Consider the following 18747-nt stretch of genomic DNA (forward strand, 5'->3'; position numbering starts at 1 on the left):
CTCTAGTAACAACATAAATTGCAAGGCACAAATCCTTTGCACAGCAAGAGGTTACAGCAAGAGGTTGGATAACCATGATGAATGCAATGTCTATAGTCACTTAATATGAAGGATTAGTTTCATCATCTTCTTTCGGCTGTTCCCATTAGGGGTCACCACAGTGGAGTATCTGTTTCCATTTCTTCCTGTCCTCTGCATCTTGTTCTGTCACACCAACCACCTGCATGTCCTCTCTCATCACATCCATAAACCTTATCTTAGGCCTTCCTCTTTTCCTGTTACCTGGTAGCTTCATCCTTAGCATCTTTTTCCCAATATACTCAGCATCCCTCCTCAGCACATGTCCAAACCAACGTAATCGTGCCTCTCTGGCTTTGTCTCCAAACCTTCCAACCTGGGCTGACCCTCTAATATACTTATTCCTAATTCTGTCCATCCTCGTCATACCCAGTGCAAATCTTAACATCTTCACCTCTGCCAAGTCAAGCTCTGACTCCTGACTTTTTGTTAATGCCACTGTCTCCAACCCATATAACATAGCTGGTCTCACTACCCTCTTGTAGACCTTCCTTTTCACTCTTACTGGTACTCATCTGTCACAAATCACTCCTGACACTCTTCTCCACCCACTCCATCCTGCCTGTACTCTCTTCTTCACCTCTCTTCCACACTCACCATTACTCTGAACTATTGATCCCAAGTATTTAAACTCATCCACCTTTACCAACTCTACTCCCTGCATCCTCACCATTCCTCCATCCTCCCTATCATTCACACACATATATTCTGTCTCAGTCCTGCTGACCTTCATTCCTCTTCTCTCTAGAGCATATCTCCATCTCTCCAGGGTCTCCTCCACCTGTTCCCTACTCTCACTACAGATCACATTGTCATCTGCATACATCATAGTCCATGGGAACTCTTGTCTGATCTCATCTGTCAACCTGTCCATCACCATTGCAAATAAGAAAGGGCTCAGTGCTGATCCTTGATGTAATCCCACCTCCACCTAAAACTCATCGGTCACTCCCACCACAGACCTCACCGCTGTCACACTACCCTCGTACATATCCTGTACCTCTCTTACATACTTCTCTGACACACCCAACTTCCTCATACAATACCACAATTCCTCTCTAGGCACCCTGTCATATGCTTTCTCTCAGTCTACAAAAACACAATGCAACTCCTTCTGACCTTCTCTGTACTTCTCCATGAACACTCTCAGAGGAAACATTGCATCTGTAGTGCTCTTTCATGGCATGAAACCATACTGCTGATCACTAATCATCACGCTCCTTCTAAACCTAGCTTCCACTACTCTTTCCCATAACTTCATGCTGTGACTGATCAATTTAATCCCCTCTGTAGTTACTACAGCTCTAGTTTATGCAGTCAAAACACAGCTTAGCTGTACAAATGATTTTTTGTCCAGTTTATTTGATTAGGCTGAGAAATTGGAAGGAATTGACTCCAGGGTATAGTGAAATGTTATACAGAATGCAGAAATAGCAGTATATTCAGCCAAGAAAAACTTGATGAGGGGGAAGAAGTAATTTGAGAAGGAAAGGAACAGGGATGATAGGAGTGTGTAGGTTAGAAGTACAGTGGTATTTCACTGGCGTAGGTACATAAGCAGAGGCAGTCGGAGGATAAGAACTCCTTTAATGATTATTTGAAAGTAAGATTAATAGATATTGTTCTAATGGGAAGAAGTAAGGTATTCCAGCTTTTGGCTACAGAGTAGGGGTAGAATCTTTTCCTGCTGTTTTTGTTGGACTAAGGGATTAAGAGTTGTTTGTTCTTGGATCTTAATGATAAATAACTGAGGTCAAGACAGGCTGCTTAATTGAAATCCATATTTGAAGTCAAAGTGAGTTGAAGATAGGAAAGGTGATGAGGGAGTTTGAGCCAGTGGTGGACATTGAGTGGCATTAGTAGCAAATTTGGGAATGTCATTGTAACATGATTATAGTTTTTGTTTTTGGAGAGGATTACAACTTGGTTAGCATAAGGGTTTTATATAGGACACGTGGGAGAGAGTAGTTTTGGAAGATGTAGTTAAGAAATGTTTGTGTCTGTACAGCATTCACAGTTTTTTTTTCTTTTTGTTTAATATAATTTAGTATATGGAGACTGAATTTAGTTTATAGGTTCCTAGGTAAGTCTTAAGCTAACTGCTCTTAAGGACCATTTTAAGCCTAGCCGATTTCCTTTATTCTGCTCATTTGGTTATAGATTGTCCTTATCCATCCCTTGGCTTGTAATTGTATAGTACCCCTGAAAAGAATAACTGAGATCATACAATAGATAATTTGAAGGAACCCATGCATGGTATAAAGCATTTAGGAGCTGCCTTTGTCCATTAGTAGGCAGTCCTGGTGTAATTGTTCTGTTTCCCAGCCATACATTTAAGTTGCACTTAAAAATGGACAGGGATGAACTTTGTTTTATGTAGATGGGAGTCTGTTCCATAGCAGTAGATGGGGAGTCTGTTCCATACCAGTGATATCTGCAAACCATTTTGTTGATGTTGCAGAAGAAGTTTATATCCTTAGGTTGAGTATTTCTTATGCCATTTGACTTGCTGATGTGCAGTAAATCCATCAGTAATGGGTTGGAGAATTCCTTGTATGCTAGACACAAGTCACCTCTTGTCAGTCTGTGGGATATAGAATATAAGGATAGAGCTTTGAGTTGGTCCATGTAGGACATGCTCAGGCCTTGTATCCGTTTAATAAGGTATCTATATGTGCATTGTAGTTGTTGCATGTGTCTGGACAGATACATGCTAAAGGGGACATTACATTCAGTGATCAGCCTAATGAGGGTTGAATGAAGGGGGCAATGATATCCATAGATCTATATATATATATATTATTGTCAATAGTCATGCCTAACAGTTTAGTATGGGGAACTAGGTCAATCTGGGTGTTGTTGTGGGCAGGATTTTGAAACTGAAGTGATCGGAGGTATGTGCCTTGGAGGTGAAAAGAAGTAGTTGGTGTTTTTTGCAGGTTAGTATGACTTAGAGATTGGAAAAGTAGGTCTCAATGTAGAAGAATGCTTCCTGAGTGTCTGTTGCAGAAGTGTTTGACTATTTGATGAGCAGATAATACTTTTGTCATCAACATGTTGAATACGGGAGCAGGAGGTGTGGAGATTGCTAGTAAAGATGTTAGAGGAGTGATCCTATTGGTACACCATTGTTATTAGCTAGATATGGTGATTGACCACCTTGTCATTTTACTAATAATTGCCTACCAGTAAGGTAACTGGAGAACTAAAGAAGAGGTGTGGGATGAAAGACCTAAAAGTTATAGCTGCTGTAAAGGTAGAAAATGAGAAATGGTATTGAAAACTTTGGATAGGTCATTGGCAAACTGGTCTCAGCACTATTCAGAGTCCTTAGCCTTGTTTGCAGTATTTGTGAAGGACAGTAATGCAGTTCTGCTGTGGGATGGACAAAAGACATGTTGAGTGAAGATTAGCAGTTGGTTATGTTGTAGGTAGTCAATAAGCTGTTTGTGTACACATTTTTCTAAGTGTTTAGAGGGGAGGATAGAATAGCAATGGGTCAGAAATAGGTTATGTCTGTAGGAATACTGCCTTTATGTATGGGGATAATACATGGTTTCTTCTATGGACAGGGGGCATAAGATCCCAATAACTGACCTGTTCATGAGGATGGCTGATAGGTTAGGCAATGGCATCTGCAGCAAGTCTAAGATATTCGAATGGGAGGTTATCCATGGAGTTAGAGCAAGGTTTGTGTTTGAGAGTATAATTTTTTATAATGCTAGTAGAGAGAGGTTGGAGAGTAATGAGGGTAGGGGTGGCACAGGTGTGGCTTGTGATTTGCTGTTGGTGATGGGAGAAGCAGGTGAGGGAGAGTGGAATAAGAGGGGAATGAAATGTATGGAATAGTAGATTTGGTTAAGCTGGCAGTGCTATCAGTGAAGTGGGTGTTAACATGGTGGCTGTTTGGAGTGTTGACTTGTGCTGGATGGGTGTCTTTTTTGGTCCCAGGCTATTGGACCAAAACATTTTGGGTTTGTGTTTGTGATTGGTCTGCTGGAGGGTATACATTTTTTTTTTATCCTTAATTACCATTTTTTTTTATCTGGTTTTGTAGTTGTTTTTCTGTTTGTTTTATTTTTAGCCATTCTCTCTGGGGTTTGTTTGTTTCTCATGAAAAGTTTACTTATGTTAGAAAGCCATGGTGAATGATTGGTTTAATTCTTTTGGTGCACAGGGGAGCAAGACTATTTAGGATATTAAAGAATGTTGTATTAAAGAAATTGATAGCTTTGCTTATTTAGAGGAACATTGAAGTGATCCAATTAAAGAATTTTAGTGTACTAGTGAATTCCTAGGGGTCAAACTTGGATAGATTTCAGTCTATTTTGTAGCTGTGTTCATTGCTAATTTGGTGAACTGTTCTAAGGTCATAGGCTGGTAGGTATTCACTAAGGATGTTGGGGGTTGTACCTGCAGTTGGAAATTTGATAGAGTCAGAGACCAAGATCCAATTAAAAATAGTGCCTTGATTATTTGAATTACATCTTGTTGGGGCCCTGATTAGTTGTGTAAACTTACATTAGCTAATAAAGAGGTTATTTTTTGCTATTTGATATTAATGAAACTTTGTATGATTGTCTCATTTGCAGCTGTATTAAGAACCATAATAGGATGCTTTCAAGTATGGCAGTATTGGCGGGGGGCGGGCTAAATAACTGTAATACATAAGCTTTTAGTTTTGTTTATTTTAGAAAGGAGACAATTTCAGTATTTGCATATGTAGGTATATCATTGGTATAGGAACTAAGGCTAAAAGAATTAGAGTAGAGCAAGGCTGTGCCACCAGCTTTCTTGTGAAGTCTGTCTGCTTTCAGAAGGTTATAACTTGTGGGTAGGAATTCTGAGCCATTTTATATTTTGGTTAAGCCCTGTTTCAGTGGCTGTGGCTGTGTCAGATCTGTAGTGAGAGAGTCATGCTTGGATGTCTTTTTTTTCCATGTGCTACAGAGGTTGCTTCTGACTAGACTGAGATATTTTGAAGGAGTTTTGGGGTTGGGGATTAATGTGTGTCCTGAGTTGGGATGCATATTGCCACATAGGGTAATGTTGAAGAAATAACATTTGTTGAAAAGGATATATTTTGTTTTGATGTCTTGGATTTTTATTTTCCTGGTAGGTAGAAAGAGTGAGAGAGAAGTATTTTTAGGTTAGTACAGAAAAGGGAAGCTACATTAAATACGGTAGGAGATATTTCATAGAGTGTAACTAGGTTAATGGCCCAGAGGGCCCTTCTAAGCCTAGCCAAGTTTTCCCAAAACAATAATGTCCTGTATCAAAACAGGGCATTGGGGGCCAGGCATTTATAAACTACCTCTGTCCATAAGGGACATGGGTGTCAGGCCCGGTGTAAATTTCCTGTTCTCCATCCACTAGTCTAGGTTGAGCTTACACTGGGTAATAGACAACCTCAGTTTCACATGGATGGGAATTCTGTTCCATAGGAAGGGTAGTCTGAGCCACATCTCTCCAGTATGCTCTGTTTAAGGCACAGGCAAAATGCATGTCGCTAGACCTTGTATTTCTAGTACTGTTTGAATTACGGATATGCAGGAAATCCATGAAAGCTATTCAAGAGTTTTTGATTGTTAGTACAGGGTATACCAGTTGTTATATGTATGTTTATGTTACATGATTGTAGGCAATGAAGACTAGAGGAAGTATTAGCAAAGAACGTTTTGCAGAAGGGGATTGCATGTAAAGTAAGTGGGGAGGAGTGTAGACGAGTTCAAAGTCGGGAAACGTAGGTTGAAGTGCAATCATTAAGTTCAAGTAGGAATTGGAGGGTTGTTTGTAGGAGTAGAGGGAGGGGTTAAGAGAAAGATAAAAGTTGGATCTAGTATTAGTTGGAGGTCACAAAGCCATTTTTTTCCAGTGGCAGTAAAACCTTCTTGTGTGACTTGTTGTATGTAGGTGATTGATGTTATTTGAAAAGCGTATGATTGTGAAGATATCTGCATATTAAATTAAAAAGGGTTATAGGGTGGATGCATGAAGGGTGTTTGTGTTAAAGAGTTGAGACCCTAGGATGGAATCTTGTGGGCCCCTGTTAATGAGGAGGTAAGGAGAGAGCATGGACTGTCTCATGATTGACTGTTGTTGATTAGACAAGTAAGTAACTTTTGGACCATTGAATAGTTGGTTGAAATAGGCCAAGATGATAAAGTTGAAGTTTTTTTTTTTGTTTGTTTTTTGTGTTAAGACTGTTTCAATGTTTATTATTTGTTTTGACAAGTCAAGGAATAAGGAGGAGACCAGTTAGCTGTTTTCTCTAGCCCTATCAATGTCTTTGAAGGATGACAGTGCTGTATTAGCACAATTTGAGGGATGAAAACTATGTTGGGTGAGAGTTAAAAGATTTTCCTGGCTAAGGTATTTTAGTAGCTGTTTCTGGTTACATTCTGTTTACATTTTTTTAAATATTTTGGAGTATGTTTATAGAGTATAATTATAGGACTAAAATTGGGAATTTTAGTTATGTGCCCATTTTTTGTAGGGGGGATCAATGCGTAATTATTTTTCTAGATAGTGAGGATGTAGTATTCTTTAGTGAACCTGCTTATAAGTATTGAGATTGGGTAGGCTATATTATTGGCCTCTATTCTGAGGTATTTACATGGGAGGTTATCAGCAGAGGTAGACCCTATTTTTAATTTGTTAAGGGGTTGTTTTATGCACTTTGGTATAGGTTATAAATTAAAAGCTGAAGAGCTAATTTGTAGTAGTAAAGTGGGGATGGGGAATATGAAGTTTCTCACAATATTAGGAGGGCCCTTGTTGAGGGACGCTATGTTTTCTATGAAGCAAGTGTTAAATTAAATGTCAGTTTCAAGGGGGGTGTTGTTGGGTGAAGGTTTGCGGTTCTATTTTCTATCCAGGGTATACTATTTATTATTCAATGTCCAGATTTTCTTTGGGCTTTAGCTTATTATTTTAGATATCACTATAGTACTTCTGTTGGTATTTATTTGTTGTTTTTGTTAGGTTGTGGAACATTTTAAAGTACCACAAACTGGAAAACTTCAACTCAATCCAATAATAATCAAATGGACAAGTCAGGTGAACAAATAAACTGCAATTTATTGTTAAAAACAATTCCAGCAGTTAAGCACTTTCATCCCTAAAGGAACTGCATTGGAACTACTGTGAATGTTAGCCACCGTATTTAAATACAACAATAAAATCACATGACCAAACAGCTGAATAAAATTAAAGCAAAAGTACTTTAAACATTCCATTAAAATAACCATTATAAAATAGTTGTCAAATTAGTAACAATCAACATTCCAAACTTTTAAGTGTCAGTACAGGAGCAACAGAACAAGCTTCATGTAAACCTGGGGCAACTTGTGCATTCAAGCTAAGTTACCACGAGTTCCCTAACTAATAAATGTTCCTCTATGATCCTACCACTCACATCTCTTTTTAACTGTTCCACATTTTTATATCTAGTATGATGAGAAGGGAATTCCTTAACATGTCTATAAAGTGCATTGTTTACCCTTTTTAATGTATCTCTCATGTTCATAAATTCTATCCTTTACCTTTCTTAGTTTTACCAATATAAAAAGTGGGGCACAACTGACAACATGCTGTATAAATTGCCCAGTTAGTCTCACAATTGTAACATCCCTTAACTCTAACCAACTGACCATTAAGAGTGACCATTTCACCCACCAGAATATATCTACACATATTACAATGGCCACATTTAAACGTGCCAGTTTTAGATCCAATAATTCCACCTCTCACTTTACAATTAAATCCTCTTTCCATTATGTCTTTGATATAGGTGTTTTTTCTGTAGGACTATCGCCTAGCAGTTTATGTAAGTGTGTATTAGATGTAATAACAAACCAATTGTTCTTAATAACACTTCCTATATTGTAAGAATCAACTGTAAAGGTCAAAAAACATGGTTTTGAAAAATCTTTTCTTACTGGTACATCAGAGTTGTAGCTACTCCCTCCTCATCTCACCCCATTGTCATAATTACCAGATTTGTTCAAAAGAAGGCAATGCATTTTCCTACATCAACAACCTCATCTTTTATTGATGTTAAAAATTCCATAGGGTACCCCTATTGCAAAGACGAAATATTTTATCAGAATGCTGAATTTTATATGGATATGGTATGTATATCTGTTTGTTTGGGGGGTAGGGTTTAAATAATTGTATTAATTTATTATGTATTCTCTTGTATGCAGCAGTCCATATCAGTGTGTGAGTGTGTGTATCAACTAGGTAACCTCCCTAGAACAGTCAAACTTCTCTGAATAGGGAGACAGGGAGACTCATAAATAAATGTAATACAATGTAGTAGTGTATGGCCACTTGTTGCACAAATTTCATGATGTACAGACTCTCATCTGCAGCTTATCCATTCACCTTGAGAATGTCATCTCATGATTGAAAGTGTCATTTCTCTTGCTATATTTCTATTGCACAAAATCCAGGCTAAATAAGACTAATGGTAGGCAGCTAACACTGCATTACTAAGAAATATGCAGTTGGTAACAGATAATGTCCTACATCCAGTAGATGAATTCATGATGACTATACACTTCATAAACAATGCTGTTGGTTTAGATGGCCTTCTGGAAAATTTAGATGTATCAAATTAATTCCATGTTATAAAATATCTACACAGCAAAACAGTCTAAAGTTAGATACTGCATGCACTGAATTACATTTTCCTTATCTCAGATTAAGTGCTTGTGACTATGTGAGGTATTGCCAGCTATTCCAGCAGAAGTAGAGCAGTAGATGTGCAACATATGCCAGCAGAGGTAGGTGGAATTTTGTAAAGAATTATACGTCATTTGTATATCAAACCAATGTATACAGATGCTTGTGTTGAAAATGTACCAACAAGGGGTCCTGACTGTACTGTAACTGATTAAATGTATATGTTTTAACAAAGGATACTGGGAAACAAGAGGTTAATCTCAGGCCATCTAACTTTGAAAAATAGTAAGAAATTAAATTACTTAATTTAGGTCATAAAGATTATATCTTACAGTTCTGATTGCAGCCAGAGACTGGTTTACTAGCTCCTGTAAGAAGAGTGGAAATGTTTTATGGTTTTATATATTCCAGATGCTATAACTCATCTCAGAAAATCTCTATCAGGGTGCATGGTAACACATATCTGCTAAATTGTGGTTCAGTTTCTAGCAATGGGAGTAGCATGGGAACCAGAAGTCAGATGAACACATGTATGTGATGTTATTCTGCAATCCATCCGCCTTTGCAATAGGCAGTCATGAAAGCCATAGATGAGGGTAAGGTGGTTCACACAGCCTATCTAGATCTCGCAAAGGCTTTCAACACCATCCCCCACTCTGGAATTATAGATAAACTCACTAAACTAGGTATAAATCCCTATGTCATAAGATGGGTTGCCAACTGGCTCACTGACAGAACCCACACTGTGAAAACAGCAGACTCCAAATCCAACTTCAGACCAGTGACAAGTGGAGTACAACAGGATTCAGTCCTGGGTCCTCTCCTGTTTGGTATTCACTTCTCAGAAATACAGGCTAACAGAGAAGGTCTTTGGCTAATGAAGTTCGCAGATGACTGCAAACTAGGAGTCATAATCGAAACGCCTAACGATGTGGACATTCTACAAAAGGGCCTCACTGAGATAGATGCCTGGTGTCAAAGCCATGGCCTCAAGCTCAATGCCAAAAAGTGCATTGTCATCCCTTTTGGTAAAAACTCCGTACCCAAGAACTATCACATAAGCAGTAGTCTACTTAACACCAAAGGTGTGATAAGAGACCTTGGGACACATGATGATCACATTGCCACAGTAGTCAGGAAATCCTTCTATGTGGCACACCTCATCACAAAAGGTTTCTCATCCAGGAAAAAAGAGGCCATTGTTCCCCTCTACTCGTCACTCATTAGACCCATTATGGAGTACAACCCCCCTTTTGGTATGTACCTCACAAGACATCTACAACAACTGGAAAGGTCGCAGAAATACCTCACAAAGAGGATTACCAGCCTCAAACAGATGTCGTACACAGACCATCTAAAAAAACTACAGCTTTACTCCATCACATATCGCCTACTCAGAGGCGATCTCTGCCTAACATACAAAGCTATTTCAAACCCAGAGCTGTTGGACATGCTCCACTTAAAGAAATCAAAATCCCTCTATGCTACATGCTTTAGGGACCTAAACCTTGTCACCACAATAAACAGAACATGCTGGAGGGATAGATTCTTGTCCCTGCACTTCCCATACTCTGGAACAAACTACCTGTCTATATCAAACAAAGCTCCTCATTAGCACTCTTTAAGAAAAATCTTGATGATTGGATGGAAGATAGGAAATTCAGCCCGGGAATCACTTCTGTGGCTTTGCTCGACAGGAGCACAGGAAAATAATTTTCTTAGGTGGTGAAAGCCAGGGTACCTTTTTGGCTAGGCTTATATAGGCCCTAGGGCCAATAGCCTAGTACCTACCTATGAATCTATGAACAAAAATGATGTTTTAATACTAGATGAGACTGAAGTCTCATTCTGTGTGTTTTTGGAACCCTACCAAGAAGGACTCCTCACCTACTTCATCTTGCCTTACTCTACCAAGTGACCAGTGAATAGTAATTCTTTAGATCAGTCAAGAAAATATAGTGAAATTAGCTAAGTACTGTTTTTCTGTATCTGTGTGAATCTATTCATCTATGTTATTTTAATATTTTCTGTGACTGACACTACGGTGTTTATTGTAAATAGATATTTAACATTTTCATCGTCTTTTATTATTAAATATATTTAAACATTTCATTGTGGGTGGTGCTTTAGAGAATAGTTTGAACTTTGAGAGTACTTGTATCTATTTGGTGACTCTGTGGCCACTCCTGAAATCCTTACTGCATTGATCAAACACTATCATTGGTATTATTATTAATTTCACTCAGTATAACTGGGTACCCTTATAAAAGCTTTAGAGTAGCTGGCTTTAGAGTGTCTGGTGGAAGTGAAACTATGTTATAGTCTGGGCAGAAGGGGGCATAGATAGTAAATTAGAGACAGATAATCTTTAAAATAAGTCATTCAAACTATGAATATAAATTACAAAGTATTATGATATTTCATGCAACCACTGAAAAGGTAACTCACCAACCAATAAAGCTTCATGAACACAGTCCAAATTATTTAGAGTTAAGATTTGGATTTATTTGGAGTCTTATAAACCAAGGACTTCTGAATGTGTATTTCTGTGTAGCTTTTTTTGATAAGTTGGACAGAAACAAACTATTATAATCACTTTTTCATCATTGATGTCATATAAATGGACAGATCTAATGCAAAGTTTTATTCAGGTATACAAGTACTGTCCTGAAGAAATATATTGATTAATCCTTTTGATTACTGTCACATATTTTATGCAAACCTGAATACAAGAGCATGTTATGATCACCTTTATTATGTTACCTTACAGAAGGAACATCCATGGCATTTGATATGAATGTCAACCTTAGCACCCCCAAAATAAAGAGATGGTAAGAGTATAAACAGCCATATGACATATATGCAACAGTTTATACTTAAACAAAATACTTATTTTGCATCAAAAATATATATTGGAACTTGAATAAAAAACATTCTCTGGCCTATTTACCTTGTCTATACTTTAATAAGTTATATATTTTGTTAATTATTTTTTTAGGATGTCTGATTGGCTACCTAAGTTTTTGTTTGTCTAGTTCAGCATTTTCCATTACTGAAAAGCTACACTGTCATGAAATAGGAGTTCTTTAAGATCAGGATACTCCAGCTGGTGGGTGTGGGATTACATTCTGGAAGCTGGTGTACAAAATTAAAAAATCCTGACTAGACCCCTCAGAGATGGTACTTTAATCAGACTTCTTAATCCTGTGATATCACTTACATTAACAAAACACTCAAACATGGTATAAAGACTGATCATAGTAATTAATGCAGGTGAAGGCATTATAGAATATTACCTTGCTACATACAGAGCTATCCCTGAAAGCAGCTATCTATGTAACATTGTAAAACTATCCCCCACCCCAAAAAAAGGAATGTGAGTTTAATAAAGAACAAGAGATCAATTGTAGCATGTGAAACAAAAGGGAATAAGAACAAGCAATGCTGTATGTATGTACACAGACACAATGGGAACATGCCATAGCAGTTTTTTGGGGTACTTACGACCTCAGTGTTGCCGCAGCCCTCAGTTTGCAAGATGAGTCAGTATCTCCTACTGAAGTACATCTCAGAGTACCCTAGATTAAGTTGCTAACTATATTCATATATAAACATATTTCCTCTTACCAGACACACACACACAGACCTTCTGCTGTATCTGTCAGATGATAACATTTAGCACAGCACTTTACAAGCTACAGATTACCATCTCAAAATCTTCACTTCAGTGAAGTATATTTTCACAAAATATTGTTTATTCAAAACTTTATAGGAAGCATGTAGAACCAAAGCCAAAGTAATTAAAGTAAAACTGTTTTTCCTAAAATATAATATCCTAATAACAGATGTCAATTGCTTATGCTATAATTGAGTGACTTTGCGTGGGTGTTGGAAAAACAGTGGTATTTGCAAGAAAATAGTTTAAATGTGTTTTGGTTTGGCTTCTGACCTTAATATACAAGATCTACATCCATGGTAAAGGAGAGGATGGCCATTTAGTGTGCTTTTTCTGTATCCTGCAGTTTGTCAGTAGCAGCATTTCATTGTATGATGTAACTAACCACTGTACAGAAATGGAAGTCAAAACCATAAGGAAAAATGCATGACTAACTTTGAAATTAAAGGATAGGGAGTCATTTAATTTTTTTTAAATATGTTTTTATCAGCATGTCAGTTTTCCCCACACAGAGTTCTAAAAGATGCATGGTAAATGCCAAATAGACATTTAAACAAAACATTAGGACTGGAGTGAGTATACACGTTTTAAATGGAGAAGAAAACAAAAATGGAGTTACTTTTGCTTTGATAAATGCATTCCTTGATGTAAGCAAGTTGAGAATAAAACTGAGCTCCAGGTGTGGCCTGGAGGAGTAAATTGCAAGGGACAATTCTCAAGTCATCAGTCAGGGAAGATGCAAATTACAAACAGCATGCCTGTAATGCCACAAGGATAGCAGCTCTAATGTAAATGATACCCCCTCCTGTGGGAAGAATGAAGCATAGGAAGTTGTTTTCTACTACGTGATTTTAGTGCTTTAAATGATTTGCACTTGGGGGCCAGTTTGTGCTGGATGATTTAATCAGCACTGTTTCAGATCCAGGCTATTACAGAAAGAGCACAGTTTCGTATTGTGGAATATGCAAAGGAAACCACAAGATAACATGCCTCATAAAAAGATGCCTGATAGAGCAAAAACTAGCCTAAGACCATCATTTTTCCAATCCATTTCTTTGGATCAAACTGGAACCACTTTCTTGTTCAGATGTTATTTTTTAGTGGTTAGACTTTTTTGGCAAAGGTTGCTGGAGCTGTTGAGCTTAGATACATTGTGTAATACTTTGTAGTGGTGCTACTGTCCTTATTATTACTAATGCTGTATTTTGCATTCCTGTATAATTCTCATATCTACTTCATACCTCTAAATCTAAGTTAAACATTTTGAGGGGGTGTATCGACCAGGGCATGTTTGACACTACTAATTATGCAACCAGGTACTTTATCAGTTCCCATGGATGACATATTCTTGGTCTTGGCAAGAACTTTCATTAAATAACCTTTAGCGATAATGGAGGAGTCAGAGAATCACATACTTTGCAGTAGGTAGGTTGGGATTGCTATGCTGGTTTCTTTCAAACTTTGTTGACAGAAAAGTCCAATGCATCATTGTAGTAATGACTGTCTGTTTGTACATCTAGGTCTAAGTACTAGTAAACCCTTTTCACAAAGGGCACCTCTTGTTGCATTACGATCCATATAATAACGTTCATAAAAAAGTGGACTACCTACTCTAAGATCGGTAATGTTTAATAATTCACTGTTTTAGTCATGAAACATTACAAGTTCATCTCGCATGCCTGTGGAAAACTGATAAGGAAAGGAATTATGTTCCTCCACTGGATTATGCCCTCTCACTCTTACTCATACCTTAACCTGAATAGTAGAATATTCATAGAACTTGCTTCTGCTGGGGCATCATGGAAATATGCTGCAAGGAGTTTCCTGGCTTGCCAGATCTGACTTCCTCTTGTGCATGCCAGTATCTATGCAACATAAGCAAACCCTCTTTCCTGCACTCAGGACCATAGTTAGCCCATCTGGTGCCTTGTGCGTATACACAAATCAAAGCTGAAAAAAAATCTGTAGCAAGCTGCTTGCTAAAACTGTTTTTTCCATTTTTTTTCCTCCATATTCATATACGCTAAGCTATTCACTGCATCAGCTGAGCCATAAATGTAGTATCAGCATTTGTTTATGAAGCCACAATATCCAGTGTTGTTACTGCACTGTCTCCCCATTGGCCCCAGCTGATCATGCTACCTGACAGCTTGTACCCAGAGCAGCTGCCCCATTCATGCTGTCCTAGTAATGGTTCTGTTTGCACTTCCTGACAGGCTGCGCCTTGTGCATGTTACCCAATACACTGTGCCACACAGAAATAGTGTACTGATCCTTGGAGCTAAGGACATCTTCTCTATTAAAAAACACTCAAGTATGATAGGACCAAACTCATGGGACTCTCCATGCAAACTAAGGCACATATCTGATCTTTGTAAGTCTAAATGCATATTACTCTTCCTTCTGAAGGAGAAATATGACTGCTTTAGTTTTGTTTTCTTTATCCTTCTGTCATGTACATTTACTGTATTGTTAAGGCATTACTATTTTCTTTGACTCTGTAACAGAATAATGAGAAGATAAGCTGTTTAATTTCCTCTGATGCATAAAGTCCATCCATGTTAAACATTTCATCTGCTTGTTGACTTGCAATTTTTTATAAAGGCACCTTTGTATGGTGTTAACTATGCACATTTATTTTTCTATGGACGATGGTTGAAGTATTATTTTGTACCTACATCCATTGCTCTGTTCAACAACAAAAAAATAAAAATAATAATCACTCCACAAAATGACAAAGAATGTTGCTTTACACATTTTTTGTTAGTTTTGTCTGACAAAACTGTTGCTACAAGTCACCTAAAACAAATTATTAATATTGATGAATATTGGATGGGGCTGGGTCAAAAATCCCCACGGTTATCATCACTTTCTCTTTTAATTAAGTCTATAACTGAAGGAACAAAAGTTAGCAGAGATCCACTGCATTACACTGCTGGTTACTAAGGAATTATATCTCCATTATGGTACCTCAGAGAAAAAAAAATACAGTAGCTATCTGCAATCTATTTAGTTTAAGGCACAACACAAGGCAATTAAATGAACAAATTAGCATTATGCACCCCTTCCTTACTTCATAGGAGAAATGACTGGCATCTATGTGCTTGTCTATGGCCAAGGGACAGGGTATTGTTTATTTTCCCAAGTGATGGTAAAATGATATTAGGTGACTGGGAGGCCAAGTAAATGCCCTGTATCCCCAATATGTATATATGTATATGAAATTGAAGGTCATGCTACCTTGGAATATGAATCATTTTTGTTGGTACGTGCATTGAAATTTCACATTTCTCTGACAGTGTGTGACATCAGAGTTCATATATATACATATATATAAATATATATATATATATATATATATATATATATATATATATATATATATATATATATATATATATATATATATATATATATATATATACACACACACACACCTAGAGTTGTAGGAATGCAGTCCTACTTTCCCCAACATTGGGGAATGCAGTAGAACATAGGTTTGCAGCAAAACATGTCAATATATCTTTACAGAGTTTTAGCAGTTACTTTTCTTTTTACATCTGATATGGGTTTCAATATATTATCTTAGGTAGTCTTTTACTGGAATAATAACTGAGGACTGGATACATTAACACCTACGTGTACACTAAGTGAACAGACAACACAAGCATAACTCCTAGCTTCTTCCTTCTAATTGTAGTTCTACTGATTTTCTTGCAATCTTAAATATCAAGGGGGATTCATAAAGGTTTCCACAATGTGTAGACTATATATACTTAGTCTTTCTGAGTGAATAGAAACCACAGACAATACAACAGGGATATTCTTGAATACAGATCATATACACTTAGTGTACACTTAATGTAGGCATTCATGAATCCACCCCTACGTTTATTTAGTATTCCACAGTAATCTGAAAAACAAGTTTTCCATTATCTGCCTGTGTTTGAGATAGATACCCTTTCATCCATCTATACTGATATTTAAGTCTTGAAATAATTTAACAGTAGTCAAAGGAGTTTACAGAAGTCAAAAGCTTACATGGAAAGTGTTAAGATCACTACTGAATGACATGATATTCAAAGGTATTTGCAGATTAAAGACTTAGTAGTTTTAAGCACTGAGCAATTTATTTTTCAGAAGTCCAGCCAGAATGTGTTGTCTCTAAAGGCCATTCCCTTTAGGAAATTTTGATGAATCAGGAAATCCAAAACGCTCAAGCCAACATCCCAGTTTTCAATCCTCCTCTTTCTTCTCTGGTTAGTATTGTTATTCCCACCTCCATTTTGCTTCCTTTTTAAAGGCCCAAAGTTCTTATTATGCCATTTAGTCCTCTTTTTATCAACATTCTCCCTTGAAGGCTGAGATGAAGTCCTGCCAAAAATCCTGTCATACTCCCAATTCTTCTCCCACCTCCTCAGACAGCAGCTGAACTGCCATATCCTCTCTTTTGTCATACTGATGAATTTGGGTGCAGGTAGTCCTTTTGGGGTATACCCTCTCTACACTTTATTGTCATCTCTTTGGGCCTTCCAGTTGGCTCTTTTCATGGTCACTTTCCATCAGGTATGGGTATTCACATCTGTTTGTCACCAGCATGATATGTATTTAACTTGACTATGTTCTCCAAGTTCCTTCTGTTTCTCCTGCCTCTTGTTAATACTTGTACTGGTTGACTCTGTACTGCTGCTCATACTGTTCCTCCTTGGCTAGGACTATGCCATTGTCTACCATTTCCACACCTATATATCTCCTGACAAATTGTCTTATTCCTTACCTTGATAACCTCTTCTCCTGTGACTATCTAAAGTGGCACAACATTCCATTTCTGTCTGTTTCCTTCCTCTGGTGCTCCATTATTCCCGGTCTCCTATGACTCAACCCCTCATCTTATCATTTATGTTTGCATAGGCCTGTTTGTCTTGGTTTGTTTTCCTAACAACAAAAATAAAAACAAATAACTTCTGTACAATACCTTAGCTCTTTACACTCTTAGCTTAACATCCTGACTACTGCCTACCTATGACCATCTTTCCAACTGTATGTTGTATGGTCCTTTATTAGTTCCTTCTTATTAAAGGCCATCTTCCTGTGTTCTTCTTGCTTCCTCCTTCCCAACTAATTTGTCTGTTAAGATCTGTTTAGCAATCCACTGTCATCTCTGCCTGTCTTAACCACCTACCTTTCCATCATTTTGTTGCAGACCCCACATCATTTTCTACTGCAGAAAAACACCTTCAACATGCCATGAAGACCTTACTTACTACTTATCCTGCCCACTTCTTCAGTATGTAGTGCTCCTTCCTTCTTGACTCATTTTTATTTCTGGATCTATTTCTTTTTCTTAACCATTTTTTACTGCTTAGTTTGCCATCCTTCTCATGTTCTCAGTAACTTCCCTGTGAAGTCCTAGTCTTGTGATTAGGGTCTTTTAATGATTTCCTATTTCCTTACTTACCTCTTGTTTCTCCAGAGAGTCCTTTCAAGTCATTCTCCCTTACTTTTCTACCCAGATTGTATTGTCATTGTAAGCCTTACTGTATTCTTTAACCTGGGCCTCCTTTAGGATACAGGTGGTGAGGTTAAGGACTAGAGCAAAGAGGTGGAGAAAAGCTACATATTAGCAGTCAGCTCCTTTCAGCTAGTCAAGAACTCAGGTGTCCAGTGACATTATGACATCATAACAGTCCTGTATTTTCTCTGTCAAGTTATTTCATAAATATCAATCTACAGACCGTGTCTCAATGAAACTTAGTAATGAAAAGAAAAGTGGAGCAAAGCCATAGGAAGCAGATAGTAGGAGAAAAAGACAGGTTTAGCAGCAAGGAAGCAGAAAGCTGGAGAAGGCAGCAATGCAGAAAAGCAGAGAGCGCAAGTGTAGAGAAGGTAACAGTACCAAGTCCATAGGACTAATGTGCAGAAACAGTAGCCGACTGACCAGAAGCAAACATCACTTTCCAATATTAAACCAAAAAACAATAACGTTTTTAAACACTAGCGGGGGACTAGAAACAGGGTTGAAGAGTAACTGTATGCTTCCATAAGAATGTAGCCAGGCTGGGTAAAGCAGCATACATTTAAGTTCTCTAAATAACCTAGTTGATGACAAGAACAGCAGCAACAATGCAGTGGAACAGAAATTCAGCTCTATAGTTGAAGGGGACAGTATCTAGTCCAGAGATAACACAACATATGCTACTACCAGCATATAGGCCATTGTTAAGGTGTTTAACTCAGGGATCTTCTGCAGTAGAAAATTATGTGGACTCAGCATATAGGCCATTGTTAATCAGAGGAAAGCCATC

Source organism: Protopterus annectens, chromosome 8.part0 (assembly GCF_019279795.1).
Source record: "Protopterus annectens isolate FY-2018-M chromosome 8.part0, PAN1.0, whole genome shotgun sequence".
Lineage (NCBI taxonomy): Eukaryota > Metazoa > Chordata > Ceratodontiformes > Protopteridae > Protopterus > Protopterus annectens.